Below are 27,895 nucleotides of genomic sequence, written 5' to 3' on the forward strand. Positions count from 1 at the left end.
GGTCTTCACAGCCTATCTCCAGTCTACCTTTTCATCTTACTATATATTACTCATCTTCATGAATTCTGTACTCTAGCCAAACTGGCATTCTCAGTGCTTCTTATACGCAATGCTACAACTCTTGCTTCTGTGTCTATACACAGTCAGTGTCCTATTCCTAGAATATACATCCTTTATTTCTTCAGATCTCTAATGTCCTTCTCGATCAGCTCAATCTCCTAGCTGCTACCCCATTTGTGTTAAATTAATTTTGCATAGATTTCACGTATAATTGGTGTATACATGATAACATGTAGGCTCCTTTTGGGGAAGAACAGACCCACATGTTTCTTTGTATTCCCAACAATTGGCATAGTTCTCGGTATAAAACAAATGCTTAATAAATGCATTAAATGCTTAATAAATGAATTTCAATGAAGTGAAGATACTTGCTCAAGACCACAAATTTCTAAATTTTAGAATTGGAATGAATTACTCTGGTCATCTATCCCAGCCCACCTATTAAAAGGATTAACCCCTGAAGTATATACAGTAAGTGGCCATCCAGTCTCTGAAGCCTTCCAACTTCCAATATGGGTAGCAAGCATAAGAGATGGAATTTGGCCAATTAATCTAAGGTCAAATCCAATACTCTTTACATTATATCATGACACACCCAAGGGTGTACGATTAGTTAGGTTTGGAATTAGGATCAGAAATTAAGTTTCCTGAATCTTAGGCCAAAGCATTTTTCACTGTAACAAATTCAAGCTAATAAATATTCCCTATAGTCTATGTAGAAGGCACCATATTAATCCTTGAAATATAGAGACCTTAGAACAGAAACAAAAACAAAACAAACAAAAAAACCCAGCCCTCAAGGAGCTAAGATTCTAAAAAAAAAGGGATACAACCAAGGAGGGCTGGAGGTAGCTCTAACCTGGTTTTTGAGAACAGATTGTTAAAATTTAATGTTAACTTCTATACCTCAGAAATCAGCATTCACTACAATCAGGGCTTGATTTATTATTTTGTTGATTTCTAGACCTAAGAAACCATCCATAGTGCAGATAAAACATAAAAGTGTGCTTTTGTGCATTTGTGTGTGTATGCACACACGTATTTGTGTCTGAATATATCTCAGCCTGCCTACCTCCCAGCTTGGAAAAGCCTGGTTGTTAAACATTTACCAGCACATCTCTCTGTTGCTCTATAAACATTGATTGAGTTCAACAGGAGTGCACTAAAAAGCTTAGGGCACTAAGTCTTCATGATACTGGAGGTTTGGTAACTGTAGACTGATAATCATAATAATAGCTGGCATTTAATAGAGCTTTAAGGTTCATAAAAAGCTTTTCTGTCATTATCTATCGGAGCCTCAGAACGCTTTCAGATACAACATATAAAAAGATTCTTATATACATGACAATTTTAGGAGGTGGGGAGCAATAAGAAACAAGAGGGTTCAGGAAGAATTTTCTGCAGGGGATGTCACAGAAGCAGGATCTAGAACGAAGCCAGAGATGCTAAAGAGTGAATGGGAGGGATTGGTTTCCAGGCATAAGGGAGAGTCTTTGCAAATGTGAGACAGTAGTAGACGGTATTTCAAGTCCCGCAGAATATCAAACAGCCCTGTTTGGATGGAAGATACAGGGTACAAAAAAAGGAACCCTACAAAATAAGCCTGGAAAGGGGGAGGCAGGAGCCATGCTGTGAAGGGCTTTCAATGACAAACTGCAAACTTCTATTGCTCATAGTTCTCCCCGTCAAAGCCACACAAGAGAAGCCCCTCTTTCCCATGACTTAAACATATCAAAACCCCAGACTAAACATGACCTCCATCTGAAGGTTTTACAGTCATCGTAGATGACAATGTCAGTCCTCTCACAAATCATAAGATCACAGGCTCCCTATAGTCACGAGCCTGGCCTGCGGAACATAGCCAACTGCAAACAGTAAGGAAGTTGAATGGGTGTTGTCATTGGCGTCCTAGTGTGTTCTACAGGGGGCCAACTCTACTTGTTCCTGAGTGAAAAAGCCAGAATCTTTGATGCCTCCAAGAAGTCAAATAATTAGAGGGCCGCCTTCTGGGGCCTTGACCCTCCCATAGGAGGGCTGTGGGGATGAAAAAAGGAAACTAAGGGAACACGACATGTCCATCTAAGTTGGCGGGACATTGGATACATTGACCTCAATTATGGATTTTTTTTTTTAAAGCAATTGGGGTTAAGTAACTTGCTAAAGGTTACATGGTCAGGTGTTTCTGGGTGGATGCTGAGCGTCTGAACCCAGATTTGAACCCCAGGTCATCCCGACACTGGAGCTGGTGCTCTTACTCACTGAGCCACCTGGCTGCCCCTAAGCAATTGGGGTTAAGTAACTTGCTCAAGGTTACACGGCCAGGTGTTTCTGGGTGGGTGCTAAGTGTCTGAGCCCAGATTCATTCCCAGGTCATCCCGACTCTGAGGCCGGTGCTCTTACTCACTGTACTACCTGGCTGCCCCTAATTATGGGTTGTTTTGATCTTATTTACCTAAAGCATCAGTTTGTTTGCTGAACTGGGGACAACTGGATACTAGTACAGAAGCCAAATCAGGGCGGAATGATAAACTGAAATGTTTAGGTTGTCACAGAGGGAATGAATCGATCCCATGTAAATCAGGGCAGGGAGCTATGCAGGGAGACTTGGATTCAAATCCTACTCATACAAACTATGTGAGCCTGGGCACCTCAGTGAAATGCTCTGTGACTTAGCTTCTTTATCTCTAAAATTAGTGGGAGTGACTTCCTGGGGTCCAAGGGCTCTCCGAGTTCTGAATCTGTGACTATAACTCTACATCTCTCATTTACATCACATTTGTGGACCTGGGTTGGCAGCAGGTGCTTCCTCACTGGATGTTCCAAACACAAATAAAATCACAGGTTAGGTGGAAAAACAAAATCAACAATAAAAACCAGCACACACACAATCACACACACCACACACACATGCACAAACACATATATACACACGCAAAGGCATTCCAGTATTCTGAAGCTACAGTTGAACTAATGTGAAATTCATTTAGCCTGGACAGAAATGAGACACACTGGTTCAGGGCAGGTAGTAGCAGACAGAACAAGAACCCAGGTTTCATTATTTTTATTAGTTTATATTGTAACCTCGTTTTGTTGGTATCTGTAGCATGGTAGCTGGAGAACCAGTCTCCAAGTCAGAAAGCCTCAGGTTCTAGTCAAGTCTTTGATTGATATCTACTGATTATGTTACACCATTCAAATCAACTACTTAATGTCTCAGTGCTCTAGGCAGGCTGCTAAGACTTTTTAAGTTTCAGAGAAGCTGTTGATACAAATTGGAAGAGAAAACTCCAAAACCACTAAAATCACATGGCCTTTTTTTTATCCTTATGTGTTGATTATACAACACATGTCAGCAGCAAGAGAGGGGGCAGGAGCGATAGCTTCAGGGGCTCTCAGCCCAGAGATGTAAGGGAGTCAGACAACTAATCAGAAAGATTATAGGGGACCTGTTGCTGACACTGGGTGCAGATGACATTGGTTGGCAACTCTGTTGTTCATATATAGTTCTGGAACTCCACAGCAGAGTAGTAGGGATTGGTCATGAGGGAGCAAGAGCTGTGGTCACAGTTCCAGGGCAAAGAGAAGCCCTATCACTTGTATCTTCAGGGGACCAGAGGCTCTTCTTGGGTAAAGACCAGAGCATAGACTAGGAGAGCATTGACCATACCTTTCCAAGGATCACACCACCTTGGAAGCCCCAAATGCTTATATACTGCAGAAATAGCTCTAAAAACAACAGCATGAAAAAGCCTGAAGCTTGAGATAATGCCTCATCACTCCCAGGAGATCAGAACCCAATGTTAACAAAAAGTTCAAAGTGAAAAAATAGGCTGGGAAACAAACGAGAGAAAAATAAAGTGACCATAAAAAACAAACAACCAAAAAAAAAAAACCTGTTACAATGGCAGGGAACACTAAGAGACAAAGTCAAATAAAAATAACATTGCGAAAGGAGTTATAAGTAAAGCTGCAAAGAAAAATGCTAATTGTACCTAAGTCCAACACAATTTCCTAGAAGAGTTAAAGAGATAATGAGAGAAGAAAAAAAAATGAGATGATGCAATAATACGAAAACAATTAAAAGCTTGGTAAAAGAGGTACAAAAATACTGAAGAAAACAACACATCAAAAATAAAAGAAAACAAAATAAAACAAAATTAATACAACAGTAAAAGAAGCACTAAATTTACTGAAGAAAAGAATTCCTTAAAAAGTAGTATTATGGGGGCACAGCCAAGATGGCTGCGTAGAAGCAGGAAAACTACCTGTGCTCGCTCCCCCTATAACCACCACAAATACCTATAAAAATGACTCTAAACAAACTTTAGGGCTACAGAACCCACAAAATGACAGTGAAAAGGAAATCTCCCCTGAAGACAGCACAGCAGGCCAGCTGGAAGGGTCCATCATAGCCTGCTGAGAGCAGAGCTCAGTCGCATGTGAGCCTGAAGTTTTAGACTTAGGGCAACCCAACCAGCCACTGGGTGGAGGGACATCAGGGCAGTAGATCACCAGCAGCTGTGGCTGTTTCCAGAATTATCAACTCATAAATGCCAAAGACAACGTGAGAGGTTAGTGTAGACTTTGGAACCAGGGGATCCAGGAGTGTGGTCCAGCCTCTGTCACCACAAAGAGAAGTGTCTGAAACGTGGCAGCCACCATCACGTTGATGCTTCAGAACTCCTGGCCTGCAGATTGCAGGGGGATCAAACAACCATTCTGAGGGGAAATTGCTCTTGCTTTAACCTGATTGGATCTAGATCACTGTCTAGGGTGGAGGTCCTGGGGTGTGTGACCAGTGAGCCAGAGCTTGTGGAGACTTCAGAGAGAGTAGCCAACTAATAGTTCCCAGAGCTGTGAAAACCCCAAGAGATTTGGGACAAAGCTCTCCTCTCTGGAAGCAGAATTCTACTGTGGCAAAAAGCTCAAAAGTCAAGTAATTGAGTGGTAACATGAACAAGCAAAGGAAGCAAAGCAATCACAGAAGTCAAACCTTAGATTCCTTTTTTGGGGACAAAAAGCATCAAAGCATGTAATGGGAGGAAGACAATGAAGGCAGAATGCCTGAACCAAAAGCTTCCAAGAAAAATATGAACTGTTTATAGGTTATTTGAAAACCAAATAAGAGAAGTGGAGGAAAAAATGGGAAGAGAAATGAGAATGGTGCAAGAAAATCATGAAAAGAGAATCAACAACCTGACTGAAGAAAATAGCTCCTTAAAAAATAGATTAACTCAAATGGCAAAAGAGGCTCAAAAAGACGAGGAGAAGGATGCTTTAAAAATCCAAATTTGCCAGATGGATAAAAGAATCTCAAAAGCTTACTGAAGAGAATCATTCCTTCAGAATTAGATTGGAGCAAATGGAAGCTAGTCACTTTATGAGAAATCAAGATACTATTAAAAAGATTTTAAAAAAATGAAAAAATAGAAGGCAACATGAAATATCTCATTAGGAAAACCACTAACCTAGATAATAGATCCAGGAGAGATAATTTTAAAATTATTGGAGTACCTGAAAACCATGATCAAAAAAAGAACCTAGAAACCATCCTTCAAGAAATTCTCAAGGAAAATTGCCCTGATGTTTTAGAACCAGAGGGCAAAGTAGAGGTTGAAAGAATCCACCAATCACCTCTTGAAAAAATCCCAAAAACAACACTCCTAGGAATATTATATCCAGGTTCCAGATTTCCCAGGTCAAGGAAAAAAAATATATTACAAACAGTGAAGAGGAAACAATTTGAATATTTGGGAAACACAATCAAGATAACACAGGACATGGCAGCTTCTACATTGAGGAATTGAAGGGCTTGGAATATGATATTTTGGATGTCAAAGGAGTTGGGATTCAAACCAAGAATCACCTACCCAGCAAAATTGAGTATCATGTTCCAGCAAAAATACTCAGTGAAATAAAGGACTTTCAAGCATTCTTGATGAAACAACTGGAGGTGAATAGAAAATTTGACTTTCAAATACAAGAAGCAAGAGAAGCATGAGAAGGTAAACAGGGAAAAGAAATCATAAGGAACTTAATCAAAGTTGAATTATTTACATTCATACATGGAAAAATGATAATTGTAACTGATGAAACTTTTCTCAGTATGAAAATAGATGAAGGGAATATAAATGTATATAAACATACATATATATGTATGTTTGTATGTATACATACATATATATGTCTATATAAAAGGGTATATGAATACATATGTGAGTGTGTGTATATATGTGTACAGGTATACATAGATAGAGGGCACAGGACCAATTGAATAGGAAGGGATGATATTTAAGAATTGAAATTGAGAGGTGAGAGAGGAATATAATGAGAGGAGATGAGGAGAGATGGAATGGGGTAAATTATCTCATATAGAAGAGGCAAGGGAAAACTTTTACAATGGAGGGGAAGAACAGGAAGGCAAAAGGGAACGAGTCAACCTTACTCTCATTGCATTTGTCTTAGCAAGGGAATAACATACACACTAAATGGGGTATCTCACCCTACAGGACAGTAGTGGGGAAGGGGATGAGAGAGGGGATGATTGAGGGGAGGGTAGATTGGTGGGTGAGGGAAGTTGTAAGCACACACTTGGAAAGGGACAGGCCAAAGTAGAGAATAGAACAAGTGCAGGGCAGGATAGGATGGAGAGAAATATAGTCAGTTTTTCATAATATATCCATTATGGAAATGTTTTTGTGTAGTTACACATGTAAAACTTATATGGAAATTGCTTATCTTCCCAGTAAGGGTTGGTGATGAGGGAGGAAGCAAAAGAATCTGCAATCCAAAGTTTTAAAATCAAATGTTTAAAATAATAATAATAATAACATTATTGTTATTATTATTATTACATGCAACTTGGAAATAAGTTATAGAAGCACTGGGGTATAAATATCTATCTTGCCCTACTGGAAAGTCGGAGGGGGTATGGGGGAATATATAGGAGAGAGCAGATTGGGAGAGGGGGTATACAGTGGGATCACTGTTTTGGGGTGGTGGGTAGGGGAAATTGGGGAGAAAATTTGTAACTCAAAATCTTGTGGAAATGAACTAAACTAAAAATAAACATAAAATGTAATTAAAAAAATAAAAGTACTACTGTGCAAATGGAAAAAGCTCACCAAAGAAAATAATTTCTAAAGAATTAGAATTGGTTACGTGGAAACTAAGGACTCCATGAGACATCAAGAAATCACAAAATAAAGTAAAAAAGAATGAAAAAAAGAGGAAAATGTGAAATATCTTTTTGGAAAAACATACGACCTGGAAAACAGATTAAGGAGAGATAATTTAGGAATTATTGTCTACTGAAAGTCAAGATAAAAAACAAAGTCTAGATCATATTTCAAGAAATCATAAAGGAAAACTGTCCTAAAATCTTAGATCCAGAGGGTAAAACAGAAATGAAAAAATCTAGAAGTCACCTCCTAAAAGAGACCGTAAAATGAAAACTACCAGTAAGGTTATGGTCAAATTCTAGCCTCATAGGTCAAGTACAAAATACTGCAAACAGCCAAAAGGATAATGTGGAGCCACAGGGGGAAAAAAATCAAAGATTCCATCTTAAAGGAGTAGAAAGCTTAGAATATGATGTTCTGGAGGAATACAAGGATTTCAACCAAGAATAACCTATTGAGAAAAATTGATTATAATCCTGATTCAGGGGAAATAATGGATATTTAATTAAATAAAGGACTTTCAAGCATTCCTGACAAAAAGACCAGGGCGAGTAGAAAATCTGACATTCAAATATAAGACTCAAAAGAAGCATAAAAAATTTAACATGAAAGAGAAATCATAAGGGACTGGAGGCTAAATTGTTTACATTCCTATGGGGGAAGATGGTACATGTAACTCCTAAGAAGTTTATCATTTTTAGGGCAGTTAAAGGTGTTTAAGTGGATAGAGGGCATGGGTGTGATTTTATTATTGGTGTGATCTTCAAAAAAAAAGGGGGTGAGAAAGAGGAATGCACTGGGAGAAAAGGAAAGGGAGAGGTAGATTAGGAATATTTATTTTTCCTCATATAAAGACGTCACACAAGGAAGAACTTTTAAAATGATGGGGATAATGGGTTGATGACAAGTAATGCTTGAACCTGTCTCTCATTAGAATTGATTCAAAGAAGGAAGAAAATATATCCACACTCAACTAGGTATAGAAATCTATCTTATGTAATAGGGAAAAAGAGGGGGAAGAGGGGAAGAGAAAGGTGGAAGATGACAAAAAGGAGAATGGAATAAGGGAGACAATGGTTAGAAGTAAAATAAACTTTTGATGAGGCACAGGATAAAAAGAGAGAAGGATAAACAGAAGAAAATGGGAAAGAGGTAAATACACAGCTGAAAATCAGAAATGTGGATGTGAAGGGGATGAACTCAAGACTCAAATTCAGACAGAACAGACACAGACACAAACACACACACACACACACACACATACACATACTGCACTGGACATGGCTAGCAGAATGGATTAGAAACCAGAATCCAACAATATATTGTTCACAAAACCACACGTGAAACAGAAAGACACACATTCAGAGTTAAAATAAAGGGCTGGAACAGAATTTAATATGCTTCAGCTGAAATTAAAAAAAAAAGGCAGAGGTGGCAATAATGTTCTCAGAAAAAGCAAAAGCAAAAAGAGACCTAATTAAAATTTATATTTGAATAGAGCATCTGCCCTGGAGTCAGGAGGACCCAAATTCAAATCCAGCCTCAGATAAATAACACAAAAACTAGCTGTGTCACGTTGGGCAAGTCACTTAACCCCAACCGCCCTCCAAAAAGCAAAAAAAAAAAAAGGTTGAAAACTAAAAATAAATAAGTAAAAGAGATATTCAAGGAACTATGTTTTGCTAAAAGTTACCACAGAAAGTGAAGTAATACTTTAAAAAATGAGTTATAGCAAGTTTCTCTAATAAAGGCCTCATTTCTCAAATAGAAAACTGAGTCAAAGAAAAAATAATAGCCTTTTTCATATTAATAAATGGTCAAAGGATATTAACAGGCAGCTTTTGGAAGGAATAAAAAGTCCTCTATAGTCTCATGAAAAAAACGCTCTAAATCACTATTGATTAAAAAAATGCAAATTAAACCAACTCTGAGCAACCACTTAACTACCATAAACTACAAATGCTGGATAGGATGAGGGAAAATAGGTGCCCTGATGTATTGTTAATGTAGTAATGAATTGGTCCAGTCATTTTGGAGAACAATTGAAAACTATGCCCAAAGGGCTATAAAATTATGCATATTCTTTGACTGAGCAATGCCACTACAAGGTCTGTATCCTAAAGAGAGCAACAAAAAAGGAAAATTCTAGATGTACAAAAATATTTATACCAGCTTTTGTTGGCAAAGAGTTAGAAATTGAGAGGGTGCTCGTTAATTGAGGAACGGCTGAACTGGTTGTGGCATATGATTGCAAGGGAGTACATGGACTTGAGGGAACTTGGAGTCAGCATAGATCCGAGTTCAAATGCCATCTTAGATACTAACTAGCCTTGTGATCCTGAATAATTCATTTAGCCTTTCTGTGACTCAGGGATGTAGACTCCTGATCAACAGAAGTGAATGAAAAGTATGACAAGTTATCTGTGGTCAGTGAAGGGAGACTACCATGCTACTCCACCATACTAGTTTCTTCATTCCCATCAAGATGTACAGAACTACCGAAGTTCAGTACTCTCACTATATTTAATGTGTATAAAGGAAGGACATGCCTGATGAAGCTGGCTGGATACTGACAACACCTTCAAAAGCTATACCTGATGAGGAATAAGAATAGCACTCATCAACATAGCTCTTTAAGGCACCAAATCATTTGAAATGCTTCATCTCAATTCTTGATCCTTAGAGAAATCGATGGTAGGTATTATTATTACCTTAACTTTATAGATGAGACGACTAAGACTGAGAGAGCTCTATTAACTCGTCTAAGATGAGCCTGTGAGGGCTTGAAGTGTCCTTCTCCTTCCAGAATTTAGACTGTTCTGGGAGCCAAGGCTTTCACGGATGAGGCTACCTTATCTGATTCAGATCCAGATGACCATATCACTTGCTGAACATTTCTAAACCATGCCAGTAGGATGCTGATGCATAAGCTAGTATAAAGTAGGATGATAAAATGGAAATGGAACTCTCCTCCATGGGCACTGGCTCTGATTAGTAAGCTTTCTGATTATCCAGTGGGCAAAAAGGTTACCGTGCAACTTCCTGTCTATTTCCAAAACATGCCCCCTTTCTAACTCTAGATAGGTGATACTTGAATAGAGCAATGGGCTTGGAATCAGGAAGACCCATCATCATGATTTCAAATCTGGCCCCAGACACTATCTGTATTATCCTCAGCAAGGTTATTTCAGTTCCCAATCTGGAAAATAAGTTGGAGAAGGAAACGGCAAACCACCCCAATGTCTCTGACAAAAACAAAGAAAGAAAAAAGAATCGGACATCATTGAATTGACTAAACAACAACAAATTAGAATGTTAACTCACTGAGGCTAGGAAGTATATCCTTTGCTTATATTTGTATCCTCAGCACTGAGCATAGTATCTGGCAAAAAGTCATCACTCAATTTTTCATTCATTCATTCATTCATTCATTCATTCATTCATTCATTCATTCATTCATTCATTCATCCATCCATTCATGTCTTACTTCAAATCCAGAACTATACCCACAGTAACAAGCTCTATATTCGGACACAACATATTTTATAACTCTCATTACAGTTAGATTAATTTGAGTAGTACCAGTTCCAAGGTTTGTGGATATAGGTAGATTGATAGATAGATAAATAGATGAGAGAAATACATAATAGATAGAAAAAAAGATAGTTTATTTTCCACAATCAAAGCTAGTTTCATATCTAAACTTAAATGAGCTCAGTTTAAGTCTTCTTTGAGGATCAGCCCTGGGCACCATGCAATTGGAGAAACTTTTATTTCCCAAGGATTTTTGATTTGTTGAAAGTTGCAGTATTAGGCGTGGAGAAAAGCAGGAGATAATGGAAAGCACTTTTCGACAGCAACTCCACCTTTCCTGACTTTGAACACACCACAATAAATACAAAGGACAGGAAATGAAAGCAGCTCTTAGCTTTCTCTAAAGTGCAGAACTGAATAGGTGTCAACTCTCCTGTTGTATCCCTGGCAGTTCTTACTTTCAAAAGAACAATCAGAAGGAAACCCTTTTAGGAAATTGATCCGCCGAAGTCTAAAATGCTTAAAAATAAACTGTCACGTCTATATGTTTTTCCCTCCTTACACAACCTGTCAACCTCACCTCTGCCTTCTTATTTCCTGAACCTGAAGAGCAGAGCCTTCAATTTCAAAGAACTGCTGAGAAGTTCTGCATTTGTCAGTAGCACTGAAGACACTGACTAAATATTTTATAAATCGAAGTGAGACCTGATGGGAAATAAAAGCCAATCACTGCCACCTCATACCCATACCCATACAGTTGATCTTCTCCTTTGGGCTCAGGTACAAATAGGTTCAAATCCCACCTTCTGCCCCAATCCTTTCCAAGGCCCTTCAGAAGCAAATAGGCGAATAATGACGATGATATTTATATGATTCTAATAAAGCTTGCAAAGCGTTTGTTGTCTCATTTGATGCTCAGAATAATCCTGTGAGATAGGTGTTATTATTATTCCCATTTTATAGATGAGGAAACTGAGGCTAAAATAAGGTTACATAACTCCCTCAAGGTCACAGGCTTAGTAAGTATCTGACCCACGATTCAAACTCAGTTCTTCTTAATTCCAAGTCTGGCACTGATCACCTGTGTCAATTAGTTGTCTTGACCCTGTTTGTGTTTGTTCTATGAGTTTACTTTCAAATTGTACTCTGCATATATCTTGTATGTTTCTATTTTCACGTACCCCCCCACAGTGATGCCCACTTAGAACTGACTTTAGGAACGTCCTTCTTTCTACTTTTCAACTTTCACTCTTTTCAAATACTTTCTATCCTTCATGGTCAGTCTGAAGTCCCAGCTATGGAGACTTCTTGACTTCTCTGTCACCAAAATCTTCACTTCTCTGATCTATATCTAAATAGAATTTCTATTTACAATATGATATGATTCAAGATATGATGTCATAAGATATTATCTAAACATAATTTCACAAAACTTTTCATTCTAGTTAATTTATTTTTGATTATATGACATGACTTTCCAATTTAATTATGATCCCCTTAAGGGCAGGGCCATGCCTTATACTTCTATAACAGTGCCCAGTACAGAGTTGAACATCTAATCTATACCGACCAAATACTCACTTTATTGAAAGGAATTATTTTGTCTTGCTAGCATCAATCAACTCTGAATAAGGGTGACACCTTCTGGAAAATAAGTTAGATGGCACAGAAGTGCCATTATATAATGACCTCCTCTAAGAAGATCAATAAAGAAGATGACCTTTACAATTCAATGTGATTGTGTTCTTAGATACAGTGTGCTACAGTTATATATAAGAAGCAAGGGCAGAATGGGTATTCTCTTTAAAAATTTTAAATGGCTTATGGCCTTGGGTTATATAGCTAAAAATATGACTGTGTCTTAAGTGATTTTCCCAGTGATTTTTTTTAACCAGGGCTTGGTTCTGAGGACTATACACATTATAATAAAATATATGGTTTTATTTACTACACAAAGTGATGAGGGAAATCTTCTGGGTCTATTTTCTTCTGTATTGAATAGCTATAGTTGAAGAAGTTTCCAGAGCTAGAATTTGTTTTAACATCTTTCTAACAGTTACAGATGGGGATAGATTCTAGACTGCTAATCCAGTCCTCAAGGCTTCACTTAAAATTCACTCTTATTTATTTCCTCTATTCTAGCAACAGATGAGAAAAGGTATGAAGGGGGGGAGGGAGTGAGGAGTATGTTTTTCAATTGTTTCTTCCTTATTCAAATGAAGAACAAAGAGATTACTACAATTGTCTGTAGCTACTGAAAGTCTCCTGTGTTATGGATATAATACTACAAAGAAATACATAGACTTTTAATTTATGCAGAATACTTGGCAACCAGGACTTGGGGGGTAATCTGGGCCATTTGGTAATTTAGATTTTGGGGCAGCTAGATAGCACAAGGGATAGAGCACTGGGCTTGGAATCAAGAAGACTCATCCTCCTGAGTTCAAATCCAGTATCAGGCACTTACTAGCTATGTGCATTTGCTTCAGTTTTTCATCTATAAAATGAGCTAAAAAAGGATAAAAAGGAAATGGCAAACCACTCCAGTATCTCTTCTAAGAAAACCCCAGATACACTCACAAAGGGTCAGACACAATTGAAATGACTCAACAACGTCAACAACAACAAAAAACAAAATGAAAGAAATTTAGCATAAATATCATAAATCTGAAATCTTCAACCAAAAGACTGACAATTACCCTTAGAACTGTGGACATATGGTGATTAAGCCCATATTTTCTTCAGTAATCCTTTCAAGATTAGAGCAGTAACCCAAAATAGAAAGCAATATCTAACCCAAGCCCCTGATGTAAGTTAAAGTCCTTTTTCTTTCAAAGGTATCATGACTGTGCTTTAGAATTAACTGACTCAGTGAACTAGGTCTCAGGCCACTGACACAGCTTTTTGGTGGCCCAGGTATAGGCATTTATCTCCATTATTTACAGAATGGCATCTTGGTGCCTGACAACTTCTCCTTTGAAAATCTTTTTCCTGCTTTGTGAAACGAAGGGCTGTACTCTATGACCTCCAAGGCCTTTTCAAGTTCTGATATTCTGAGTTATCTAACAGTGCCATTGGGGTAGCATTGCTATTCATTATTTGGCCAAAACCATTTTATCAAAATACTCCATAGCTGACCAGCTGTAGCTTTAGAGTACTATGTACAAAATGGCAACCAAATTGAAACAAATAACTCTATGAGGAACCAAGAATTAGTCAAACAAAATAACAAGAACAAAAAATTAGAAAAAGAGGTCATATATCTCAATGTAAAAATAACTGACCTGGAAAACAGATCCAGGAGACATAACCTGGGAATCATAGGCCTACCACAATATCATGATGAAAAAAAATGAGCCTGGACAACATTCTCCAAGACCTCATTAAGGAAAATTGCCCCGATATACTAGAACCTGAGGGAGGCAGTGGTCAAAAGGAAAACTCTTAAGGAGGGGAAGGGAGAAATAAAATTATAAACAGGGGAGGGAATAGGATGGAGGGAAAGAACAGACAATAATCATAACTGTGAATGTGAATGGAATGAACTCTCCCATAAAACGGAGGCAGATAGCAGAATGGATTAAAAATCATAATCCTGTATGTGTTTACAAGAAACACATCTGAAACAGAGAATACACACAACGTAAAGGTAAAAGGCTGGAGTAAAATATACCATGCCTCAGCTAAAGAAAAAAAAAGCAGGGGTAGCAATCCTTATCTCAGATAAATCAAAAGCAAAAATTGATCTAATTAAAAGAGATTAGGAAGGAAACTATATCCTGCTAAAAGGCACCATCGAGAATGAAGCAATATCATTACTTAACATATATGCACCAAGTAGCATAGCATCCAAATTCCTAGAGGAGAAGGTAAGGTAATTAGAGGAAGAAATAGACAGCAATACTATACTAGTGGTAGACTTAATCTCCCCCTTTCTGAGCTTGATAAATCCAACCTCAAAATAAACAAGAAAGAAGTTAAGGAGCTGAATAGAATTTCAGAGAGGGTAGATATGATAGATCTCTGGAGAAAACTGAATGGAGATAAAAAGGAATATACCTTTGTCTCAGTGGTACATGGCACATACACAAAAACTGAGCATGTATTAGGACATAACCTCACAATTCAGTGCAGAAATAATAAATGCATCATTCTCAGATGATGATGCAATAAAATCATATGCAATAAAGGGCCATGGAAAGACAGACTAAAAATCAATTGGAAACTAAACAATTTAATCCTAAGGAATGAGTGGGTCAAATAAGAAATCATAGAAACAATCAGTAACTTCATTCAAGAGAATGAAAATAATGAGACAACATACCAAAATTTGTGGGATGCAGGAAAGGCAGTTCTTAGGGGAAGTTTTATATCCCTGAGTGCATATATGAATAAATTAGAGAAAAGAGAGGTAAATGAATTGGGCATGCAATTGAAAAAGCAAGAAAACAAAAACAAATTGAAAATCCCCAATTAAATACTAAATTGGAAATACTGAACACCAAAGGGGAGATTAATAAAATTGAAATTAAGAAAACTATTGAATTAATAAATAAAACTAGTAGCTGATTTTATGAAAAAAAGCAATAAAATTGATAGACCCTTAGTCAAAATGATAAAAAAAAGAAAGAAGAAAACTAAATTATGAGTATCAAAAATGAAAAGTATGAACCTACCACCAATGAAGAGGAAATTGAAACAATAATTAGGAATTAATTTGCCCAGATGTATGCACATAAATTTGACAATCTTAGTGAAATGGATGAATATTGACAAAAATATAGCTTGCCCAAATTAACTGAAGAGGAAGTAAATTACTTAAATAACCCCATCTCCGAAAATAAAAATTGAACAAGTCATCAGTGAACTCCCTAGGAAAAAAATCTCCAGGGCCACATGGATTTACTAGTGAATTCTACCAAACATTTAAAGGAAAATTGATTCCAATATTCTTCAAACTATTCAGGAAATTTAGTGAAGGAGTCCTACCAAATTATTTTTATGACACAAGTATGGTACTGATATCTAAATCAGGAAGAGATAAAACAGAGAAAGAAAATTATAGACCAATCTCCCTCATGAATATAGATGCCAAAACTTTAAATAAAATATTAGCAAAAAGACTACATCAACTTATCACAAGAATAATACAATTTGATCAGGTGGGATTTATTCCAGGAATGCAAGAATGGTTTACTATTAGGAAAACCATCAGTATAATTGATCATATCAACAATAAAACTAGCAAAAACCACATGATCATCTCAACAGATTCAGAAAAGGCTTTTGAGAAAAGACAACATCCATTCCTATTCAAAACACTAGAAAGAATAGGAATAAATGGAGCCTTCCTTAAAATAATAGGAAGCATCTATTTAAAACCATCAGCAAGTATTATATGTAATGGGGAGAAGCTAGAAGCATTTCCAATAAGATCAGGGGTGAAACAAGGATGTTTACTATCACCCCTCCTATTCAATCTGGTACTAGAAATGCTAGCAGTAGTAATTACAGAAAAAAAATAAATCAAAGGAATCAAATTAGGCAAAGAAGAGATCAAGCTATCACTCTTTGCAGATGATATGATGATATACTTAGAGAATCCCAGAGAATCAAGTAAAAAACTATTTGAGACAATAAATAAATTTGGCAAAGTCGCAGGATATAAAATAAACCCACATGGATCCTCAGCATTCCTGTATATTTCTAATGAAATTCAACTGGAAGAGATAGAAAGAGGAAACCCATTTAAAGTTACTGTAGACATTATAAAATATTTGGGCATCTACCTGCCAAAACAAACCCAAGACCTATATGAACACAAGTACAAAACACTTTTCACACGAATAAAGTCAGATCTAACTAATTAGAAAGACATCAATTGCTCATGGCTGGGTTGAGCTAATATAATAAAAATGACAATTTTACCTAAATTAAATTATATATTTAATGCCATGCCAATCAGTTTACCAAAAAAAAAAAACTACCTTACAGAGCTAGAAAAGATAGTAACAAAATTCATTTGGAAGAACAAAAGGTCCAGAATATCAAGGGAATTAATGAAAAGAAATGCTAGGGAGGGTGGACTAGCTATACCAGTTTTTAATCTGTATTATAAAGCAGCAGTCATCAAAACCACTTGGTACTGGCTGAGGAATAGAGGAGTGGATCAATGGAATAAATTGGCTACACGAGAGTCAGCAGTCAATGATTATAGTAAACCCAAAGACCCCAGTTTGGGGGATAAGAACTCACTATTTGACAAAAATGCCTGGAAAACTGTTATATAGTATGGCAGAAACTGGGCATAGACCATTATCTAACACCATATACCAAAATCAAGTCTAAATGGGTACATGATCTAAGTATAAAGGCTGATACTGTAAGCAATCTGGGAAAGCAAAGAACCTGTCAGATTTGTGGAGATGGGAAGACTTTATGAACAAACAAGAATTAGAGGGCATTATAAAATGCATTATGGATAATTTTGATAACATTAAATTGAAAAGCTTCTGTACAAACAAAGCCAATGTAACCAGAATTAAGTGGGAAGTGGAAAATTGGGAAAGAATTTTTACAAACCATGTCACTGATAAAGGAGTCATTTCTAAAATATATAGAGAATTGGGTCAAATCTATAAGAATAAAAGTTATTCCCCAATTTATAAATGGTCAAATAATATGAACAGGTAGTTTCCAGAGGAAGAAATTAAAGATATTTATAAGCACATGAAAAAAAAATGTTCTAAATCACTATTGATTAGAGAAATGCAAATCAAAACAACTCTAAGGTATCACAACTCACCAGTCAGATTGGCTAAGATGACAAAACAGGAAAATGACAAATGCTGGAGAGGATGTGGACAAATTGGAACACTAATGCATTGTTGGTGGAGCTGTGAACTGATCCAACCATTTTGTAAAGCAATCTGGAATTATGCCCAAAGGGCTATAAATAATTTCATACCCTTTGACCCAGCAATACCACTTCTAGGGTTGTATCCCAAGGAGATCATAGAAGTGGAAAAATACCCATATTTACAAAAATATTTATAATAGCTCTTTTTGTGATAGCAAAGTATTGGAAATTAAGGGGGTGCCCATCAATTGGGGAATGGCTGAAAAAGTTGTGGTATATGCATGTTATGGAATACTATTGTACAATAAGAAACGAGGCGTAAATGTACCTCATATTTAACTGGAGAGGCTTATACGAACTGATGCTGAGTGAGAAGAGTAGAGCGAAGAGGAATTTGTACACAATTAAAGACACAACGTATGTGTGATGACCAACTTTAATAAACTGGACTCTTCTCAGCAATCCAGAGTCATAAGTCAACCACAAAAGACTCATGATGGAGAGAGATGTTTACATGCAGAGAAAGAACTGAGATTGAACCCAGATTGAAGCAAACTACCTGCCCTTTTTCGTTTTCTTGTTTAGTTTTGTTTCTTCTTTCCCATTCTTCATTCCATCTGTTACAATCCTTCTTTATAACCTGACTAATGCCTAATGTGAAAGTATTTGCAGATACTATGGTTGATTGTATGCCACCATGGGGGGGGGGGCAGGTAAGGGGAAAGGGAGAGAACATTTGAAACTCAAGGAATTGTGGTAATGAATCTTGTAAACTAAAAGTAAATAAGTTAATAAAGACAAAAAATTAAAAAAATCAATGGATTAAAATCTAAGACTAGATACTAAACGCTAATAATTTTAAATTTTAATGTTTATTATTAACATTTTCACATCACATTCTTATTTCTAGATAATCAAGAAAACATGGAATCAAGTCCTTAATCATAGTGTTTACTGATTTCCAAGATATAAATGCTCCTACTTAAAATATAAAAATCATCTCTCATAGGTTGGTAGGTATAAGCTGCCTCCAGTACACCCCTTAATCATATTTAATTTTGACAATGGTATACTCAGTTATATACTTTTCTCTTTTTGTTTATTTTTCTTTCAAATTTTCTTAGTTATGAGAGGAAAGGGTTAATGCCTCAATACTGTGTGTCCTATGTTTTATGTCACCTTCTGGCTCTATCTTTCTATGTCCTAAGCTTTTAGTTTCCCATCATACTCTCCCAATGTAGATCTGAGATTCCGAAGTCCCTTTCAGCTGACATTCTGTGTTCTAGAATCATATCTAACTATATCATTTTATGTTATACTTTCTATGTTCCCTTCTAACTCTAGGCCAGAAGTTAAGGGACTGTGAGGTTAAAGACGTTTGATGCAGAGTAGTGGAAAGAATGGGGCAACTAGAAGGCCCAGTGGATAGAGCAATGGGCCTGGAATTAGAAAGACATCTCTCTGGGTTCAAATTCAGAAACTTACTAATTGGATGCCCCTAGGCAAGTCACTTCCCCCGGATTGCCTCAGTTTCCTCATATATAAAACAAGTTGGAGAAGAAAATGGCAAACTACTCCAGTATCTTCACCAAGAAAACCCCAAAATGTAGTCACAGAGAGTTGGGCATGACTCAAATGAATGAACAACAAAATTGGAAAGTATAGGACAAGTAGGTGGCACAGTGAATAGAACATCAGACCTGGAGTCAGAAAGACCCGAGTTCAAATGTGACCTCAGACACTTATTAGCTGTGTGACCCTAGGCAAGTCACTTAACCCTGTTTGCCTCAATTTGCTCACCTATAAATGAGCTTTGCTAAGAAAACCCTAAATGCAGTCATGAAAAGTCAGACATGACTGAAAACAACTCAACAATAACAACTGTAGAAAGAATGCAGAATACAAAGTCAGAAGAGCTGACTCCAAATTATAACTCTCACTTATTTTGTGACTCTGAGCAAGTTACTTCCTCTCTGTGCCTCAGTTTCCTCACCTGTACAATAAGAGGGTCACATCCAATGCTCTTTAGAATCCCAGGCATAGATCTAGGATTCTATAAGCCCATGTTTTAAACTCTGGAGATCTCTGATTCTATGCTCACTCTAAGTATATCAGAGTGGTTTGATAGACTTTGCCAAAAAATGTAATTATTCTTGAAGTTTTAAATTCTTGGTCCACCAGCAATGTGGAAAAGGCCACAGCCCTGATTCAGAAGGCCCACTGATTGTCTCAGAATGTTTCCAATCTGACCTGCTCCCTGGAATTTTAAACAGACCTCAAACAAAGACACAGAGATGGCGCATGGGCTGGGGTGACCTAAACACCTAGGAAGGGGAAAGTGAGAACTAGAAGGCACCACAAAATGACCAGGGGTCAGAAGTACGATGAGTTCTCTAGATGTCTGGGCAGGATTTGAATACAAAGCCAGTAGAAGACATTTCAACAAGTGGATTTTATTGTGGCATTTTTATAAATTAGGTTTCAGCCTTAACTTAGTCTTCTAAAAAGTCAATTCATTAAATACTACTTTATTACTGCAAAGCTCTGCAAGTCTTAAGACCTCTCTGAAATGCTTTCTCCCGAGAGGCACATCAACCAACAATAACAGCAGCTATATTAAACCATGAACACTAGACAACTCATTTATTTTGTCACAGGCACCTTTATGAGATGCATTTGTTGGAAAAACTTGGGAAGGGTGTGTGTGTGTGTGTGTGTGTGTGTGTGTGTGTGTGTGTGTGCGCGCGCGCGCGCAGTGGGATGATGGATGAGGGGGGAAATCTGCCTTCCATTTCTTTCTAAAATCATAGTCCTAAAAGGCTAAAGATCTGGAAGTGGTCTTGAAGCCAGATTGTGGTAAGAATGTAATGATTTTAACGAGTCTATTGCAGAGTGAATCTAACATGTTGTTCTAGGCTTGCAAGAGCCCTAGCTGAGTGCCTCTTTATCTCACCAAATGAAACTGTGAGTGCTCAGAAATGCCCAATGTCATTTTACTACCCATATTCTGACCTTAAAAAATTCATTTCTCTTCCCTTGATGTTGCCTAAGAGACCATTTTCATTATTAACAGCCTGCTATGGGTGGGAAAAAAAAGTGATAAACAGCAAATATAACCCCCACCCTTGGCCTTCCAGGCAGCATTTTATGTGAATAACATGTTGAACTTTCATCTATACATTACACATATCTATGTAGACAAAGGGGAAGAAGTCTAAATTCCACCTTATCTTCCTCTGTCTCCTTAGAGAGGTTTACCTACTCTTTAGTGATAAAGAAGACAAATTACCTCATAAACAATTACACATCCAATATACACAGTACTTTATATCTTTAAAATTTTTTCTCCTCACAGTTCAGTAAGGTAGGTAATGGAAATATTATGATCCTCATTTTCCAAATGAGGAAAATGAGGCTTGGTGAGTTCAAATTTAACAGATGAATAAACAGGAAGTTTGTCCTACTATGTTCTGGTTTAGTATCTACTATGTGCTGGTGACTTGTGACTTTGTTTAGTAGCATAGTTATGATTTGAAATCAGATCTCTTGGTTCCATGTTTAATGTTCCTCCAACTATACATGCAAGGGTATGTCAGATCCAGTGGAGTGGCTAACAAGAACACAGTCAAGGAATAGGGCGTAAAGTGAAACATAGTTAGGGCTTACCTGTAATATTGGGATAGGTGAGACATCTTCCAGTTGTGGAAGAGAAGGCTAATGAGAAGGTCAAAGAATAAGAAGTAGAGAGGGAATAGGCTTTGTCTATCTGAACAGAAGTCATTTCAAAGAGGGAGGGAAAGGGAGAGGGGTGGTGTTATTGCTGATCTATTTGGGCAATCTGCTGCTTGTTGGTACGTAGAAGTATTGCTATTTCATATAACCAAAACATGTCTTAATTCCATCGATTAGGACCAACCTGGAAAGAGTCTTTTACCTACATCGTTCTCAACACATCTAGGTCAGGAGAAAAAGCACATGTGCTATCCCTGGAATGGTGCTAATGGACATCCTGGCGTGTGGATGTCACCCGTTTTCCGCAGTTCATACCAAAGGACCACACTCAATGAAGAAGTAAGGTAAGGGAATTGTAGAGGTAGGGAGAAGAGAATCTACCATGAGATTTGGTTATTTCTCCTGCGATGGGAATGTGTTTTTTTTTTCTTAATATCTACTAAGTGCATAGTACAAGAGTGCTATTAAAGGACTTTTCAAAACTAAACATTCAATTCAATAAATTAAGAGGAGTGGGGTTCAGTGGTAGTAATGCTAGTTATATGGAACTGGTTTTGAATCCTTTTCAGACACTTAGCGCTTACAATGCTGTGTCTGAAGAAGAATCCAAAACCAGTTCTCCAGAGCTCGGTTGATCGATGAATAAAATGGAGTCAATAAAATTTGTGCTTTCTACCTTGGAGGGTGAGAGAAGCATTAATATGTTTGTAATAAGCATATTAATGATAATAAGCATCCCATTAATATATTAATATTAAGATTAATATACAAAGATATGTGAGATAAGCATTAATAAATGTCTTAAGAATCTGCTCAAATCTGATTGAGCTAACATTTATTCAGCACCCCATATAAGGCACTAAGCCATGTGTACTATGAATGAACTCTGTGGGGTATTGTGGATAGAAATATGAAAAAAACAGACAAAATTAAGTAGCATATTTTATCATTCTAACAAAAAGTGAAGGGTTAATAGATAAGATGCCTTGGGTTCAGGAAATAAGTCTTCTTAACTTAATTCAGAGAGATTTGGTATTTGAAAGTGAATAAGCTCATTAACCTCTTAGTATGATAACTTCCATATAGAGCCAATAATATTTGTAACCTGTTGGCTTTAGGAGATGTGATTAGCATTATTGAATTAAGGTGCACAAATATGTTACAGAAGTACAAGAAAAAAGGTGATTTCAAATATTGCTGTTACTACTTAATAAACAACATCAAATACCCATTAGTCATTAGATTTTATTAGGTGGCATTTTTTCCCAGTAAAATCATTGAGTGGATCTTTTTAGATTTGAAAAGTTGTGAGTTTGTCATCCAAGAAATAATGTGTAATGTTATTATTGCAATTAAACAATAGCCTTAGCACATGGCTTAAGGCTTAGGTCTCATACCATCATTGACATGGGGGGAGAATTCCCTGTTCTCCTGAGTTGTTAATATGCTTATGTCTTGCTGTCAAGTCATCAAGCATTGATTATGAGTTTACTAGGTGCCGGGTACCGTGCTGAGGGCTGGAGGGAGGATGGATGGGGGAAGGGGATGCTAGGGTTGAGGGGAAGCAAAATAATAGTTCCTCTTCTCAAATATCTTATGTTTTATTAGAAGAAGGTTGCACATGAAAAGGGCCTGAAAACCTGGGGACAAGGGATACAGAGCCCATTTTGTTCAAATAATATATTAAACATGTATATATTGCTAAGTGCTTTACAATTTTATCATTTGAATAGGTTCGGTCAGAATTCCTATTTTACAGATGAGGAAACTGAAGCAAACATAGATTAAGAGACTTGTTGACTTGCCCAGGATCACCTGGATAGTAAGCATCTGAAGTTAGATTGGAAGACAGGTCTTCTTGACTCCAGAGCCATTGCTGTATCTACCATGCCACCTAGCTGATAAATAGAAGGTAAGCTTCTGGTGGACAAGAGCAAATGCTTATTGAATAGAATTGAATTTGTATCTCAAATGTCTAGCATGCCTTCCACACAAAAAGTGCTTATAAACGGTTTCTTAAATTGAAGTGAATTGTTGAATACTATTTAATAGAAAATAGAGTCATCATTGCATATCAGATCTAGGCATCCCGACCCCACCCCTCTCCCACATATGCTGTTGTTTTTTTTCAGTCATTTCAGTCCTGTTTGATTCATTGTGATCCCATTTGGGATTTTCTTGGCAAAGATACTGGAGGGGATTGCCACTTCCCTCTCTAGCTTCATTTTACAGATAAGGAAACTGGGGCAAACAGGATTAAGTGACTTGCCCAGGGTCACATAGCTAGTAAGTGTGTGAGGCTGGAGTTGAACTCAGATCTACCTGACTCCAGGCCTGGGTATGATACCCACTGCACCATTTGGCTGCCCTATACACACTTATACCTCCTCTTAATGGTCTTAAATTGCAGCAGATACAGCAACACCCTGCCCCCGCTGTGACCCTCACCCCAAAAAAGGATATACCAACTAATGTTTACTAAAGTTAACATTACTGCAGTAAAAACAATGGCAAAGGAAGATTTGGCACTATAATTACAAAAGAAAGACATATATTGTTCATAGTGTTTTAATGTCTTCCAACAGAAAAAGCCATTGTCCATGGAGATCTAGGTGTGCCTTTTACATAAGTCCCCACTACCCTAAGACAGACACAAAAATAAAAGTTGTTGATGGAGGAGGTAAGCAGCATCAAAATCTTGCACCCAATTTGGAACAGACCATTTTCCTCCTCTAATTAGGAGTGGCATTGACTGTGAACTACCTCTAAGATGCTTCTCAGTTTATTTCAGCCTCAGTTTGGAAAAAGAAGTGTATTGGGTTCTCTTCTGTCACTTTCTATATTCCTTGGATTAAGATCTATTCCAAGCTTAACGGTTCACATTCTATGTTCCAAAAACCTTTCTTGCTTCTTCCACATTCTTAGGTCCCTTCCAGATATGGCAGACTGTGTCCCCAAATCTAAGTTCTTTTCCCACCCTGACATTCTATGTTCTATGTATCTTTCAACCGTGATGTTGAAAAAATGTGTTGCATGATTCTTTGACTTACAAACCATAACTTAGCAGCAATCTGAATGACATCTCTGAGAAGCTAATAAGTTTCAGATTTCTAGGGGTGGTATTTAAAAATGGGATCAGGGAATTCAACAAGCATATTTCCTCTCAAATTAGCTAATCGTTCTAAGGCAAAATTACTAATTAGATAATATACTAATAATGGTGTTAACAGTCTTCCAATGTTTGAGTATTATTTCTGGGTCGAAGCTCAAAACAAAACAAACACAAAACAAATAAACAAAAAATAAAATAAAAACAAAATGCCCTTTCCAGTTCTTTGATTTAGAAATGTTACTTCAATTTGCTTTCCTAATAAGTATTTTCTAAAACATTTAACTTCTGGTTTTGCTATAGATGTAGGCGCCAATTCTCTAAAGGTTATTGGTGTTTCTCTACCGTGTGCACAATCTTATAAGAAGCCCTCCAAAAAGGGAAACAAAAAAATCTATGTGTTGCAAAAACATTCAGACAAAGGACCCTTTAAGGTCCTGCCAGCCTCCAGACTAATTGACAGCCTTATTTGCATAAGTGGAGGAGCAGGAAGTGCAAAGAGACAGATGGGTGAATATTAATTAATGTTCATAAACCTGAACAATGTCGTTGAAATTCCTGAACCCAGCTCTTCCCCCCAACAGCTCATGTTATTTATAGTACATCATGTGCTAACGTGGACAGGCAGTCAGCAGCAAATGCGGACAAACCTCAGAATTTGTAACTTCATTTATTTCTGGAGTTTAAGGACCAACGATGAGTTATTCACCTACAACAGCCTGGCATGAATAAGACCTCTGAACTGTCTGTGGAAAGAACAGAAGAAAAAAGGATACTTGTTTGGTGTTCACCTAAGGAAGCTCGAACCAGTGGCCCAGCATGCACCTGAGCCTAGAAAACCATCTGCATCAATTAATATTTATTAATAGGGAGAGGAAAGCCCTGAAGGAGGAAGTGTTTGCTGATGGATTCACTCGCCAGGCTAAGAAGATGAAATATTTGCTGCCAATAGGGCTTTTTTATGCAGAGAAAATAGACAACTGTCTACACATAGGGTGAGATATGAGAAGCACTGACTGTACCCCCTACCTTCAAAATCTTACCTGTTTGTCTACTGTTGCCTTAAATTCCCATTGGCTCTTAATAGTATAGATCTAGAGCTAGAAGGTATATGGGTCCTGAGGATGAAGCATCTTGTATATATTTATCCTCAGCAAACCCACTGAAGTTTGAGATATTCTTCACACATGCATTCATTTAGAGTAAAAGTCCATGAGCCCCCACCCATGTGTTTTATTATATTAGTCTGCCAGAGGCCATAATTAATTCCAAACAAGGGTATTAAATGAAAGAACAGTCAAAAAAATGTATCGGGGTGGCCAGGTAGCACAGCGAGTAAGAGCACCAGCTCCAGTGTCGGGATGACCTGGGGATCGAATCCGGGCTCAGACACTTAGCACCTACCCAGAAACACCTGGCCGTGTAACCTTGAGCAAGTTATTTAACCCCAATTGCTTAAAAAAAATGTATCAATGGAATATTTCTTCCATAAACCTGCCACACATACTATTGTACATATCCAGAGTTAGAAAATGTGAGCATATCTTACGTGCATGGAGGAGAGGCACAGATTCATTAACAAAACCTTAGGGATCATTTTGTCCAATCCCCTAATTTTATAGAAAAAGGAACATATATTATTAGATAATATTATAGGAAGTGATTACTTTTTGAGTCAGAGGACTTAGATTCAAACCAAGTTTTGCCATTTACCACCATTTGGGTACTAGAAAAGTAAAAAAAAAAAAAAAGTAAAAAATAATCACTAGTTCTCAATTTCCTCCCCCTCCCCCCATAAAGAACCTTTATATTCCCTTTCCCCTTTAATTTATGATCCTAGGAAACTGAGCTTATGGATTAAGACATTCATAACACATGTAATGATACAGTGGAGTGGGGGCCTTGTTATAGACTTGGGGACTCCTAGAGTTTGAGTCCAAACCCAGTCGCTCACAAGTTACATGGTTCTGGGCAAGTCCATCCCACCTGTCTAGCCACGGCCCTGATGTTCATTTTCCTCATTTGTAAACCAGAGATCATAACATTCACATTATCTACCTCACAGGCTTGCTATGAAAGAGTATCTCATAAACTTTAAATCACTGCATAAACGTGAATTACTATTGCTATTCTTGGTATTATTAAAGCTAATATTTACATAGTGCTTTAAGCTTTGGAAAGCACTTCACACATATTATCTCATTTATTATTCATATAATTTCAATACATACCATTTTCCCCTATTGATACATAGAAAGGGTATAGCATTTGGAGGTACAGCACTGGGGTTTGAACTATCATGTTGACATTTTTTACCTGTGTAACCCTGTTCATGTCACTGAGGCTCTTGAGGTCTCAAGCTCCTTATGTGAAAAAAAAGGTAGCCTTGGACTTGATGATCTTCATATTCCCTCCCAACTCTAAATCAGTAATATAATGCTGTAATTTTATGAGATTAGCTAGTTGGTAAGCAAAAGAATGAAGGAATAGGACACAGAATGAAAGGATTTGATCTTGAGGGCGTCTGGAGGTTGTGAAAAATCATTAAACACTGAGCATTGCTGAAGACAGTCACTTAGGGGAGCATCTGTGTCACCATGGATGAAAGGTGGGCACTTAGAACCTTGAAAGGGTGAAGACCTTCAGGAAAGAGAAGGGGAATTGCAAAAAGCAAGGATGGGATCTCCCAAACATTTTTTCTACTTACATACTGTCTCTAGTATGGTGAACTGGGAGCTGGGGGGGGGGGGAGGCAGGCATAGAACCCAAGAGTTTAGAAAGCTTGGGTGATGGCATGGGCATGAAACCCTGGGCAAAGCATCCCATCATCATGAGTTTCAGTGTTGTCATCTTCAAAGTGGGCATAACCCCCTATGCACACCTCTGCCCCAGGGCTGCTGTTTAGAGAACATTTTGTAAACACCAAAACACTTGTCAAAAAGGTAATGAATTGCAATTAACTCAACATTTAGATGACCACTGGTGCTGTATTAAAGAATAACCTATTTACCCCTGAATATCCATCTTCCTAAAAGATTGGGGCTGCTTTGTTTTGATGTAATGATCATCAAACAAGTTGAACTAATGGTCCTTGCTTGGAGTCTCCCAATTTCTGCTGTGACATGTAGGAGAAATTCAGCAGTATATACCCTGACTGTCCTTCATAGTGGAGTGTGGGCATGGGGAAGGGAAGAAATCTACAGTTGCAGGGTCCCATCAGTGGTTTGGTTTCCAAGTCAACAACAACTGTTTCTCCACTGCAGGGCTTAATTTTCTAATTGAAAGCTCAAAGAAGGGGGGTGGAATAAGAAAATAAAGAAATCATTTATAGAAAGTGTTGACAAGGAGTCTTAATTTTTTCCCCCACACTGTCTAATCCATAGATAAATCCACATTTACACCAGTTAAATCCAATAGTCT

The sequence above is a fragment of the Petaurus breviceps genome, unplaced genomic scaffold, assembly GCF_028583685.1.
Source record: "Petaurus breviceps papuanus isolate PSGF00001 unplaced genomic scaffold, PetGlider_PUasm1.0 188, whole genome shotgun sequence".
Lineage (NCBI taxonomy): Eukaryota > Metazoa > Chordata > Mammalia > Diprotodontia > Petauridae > Petaurus > Petaurus breviceps.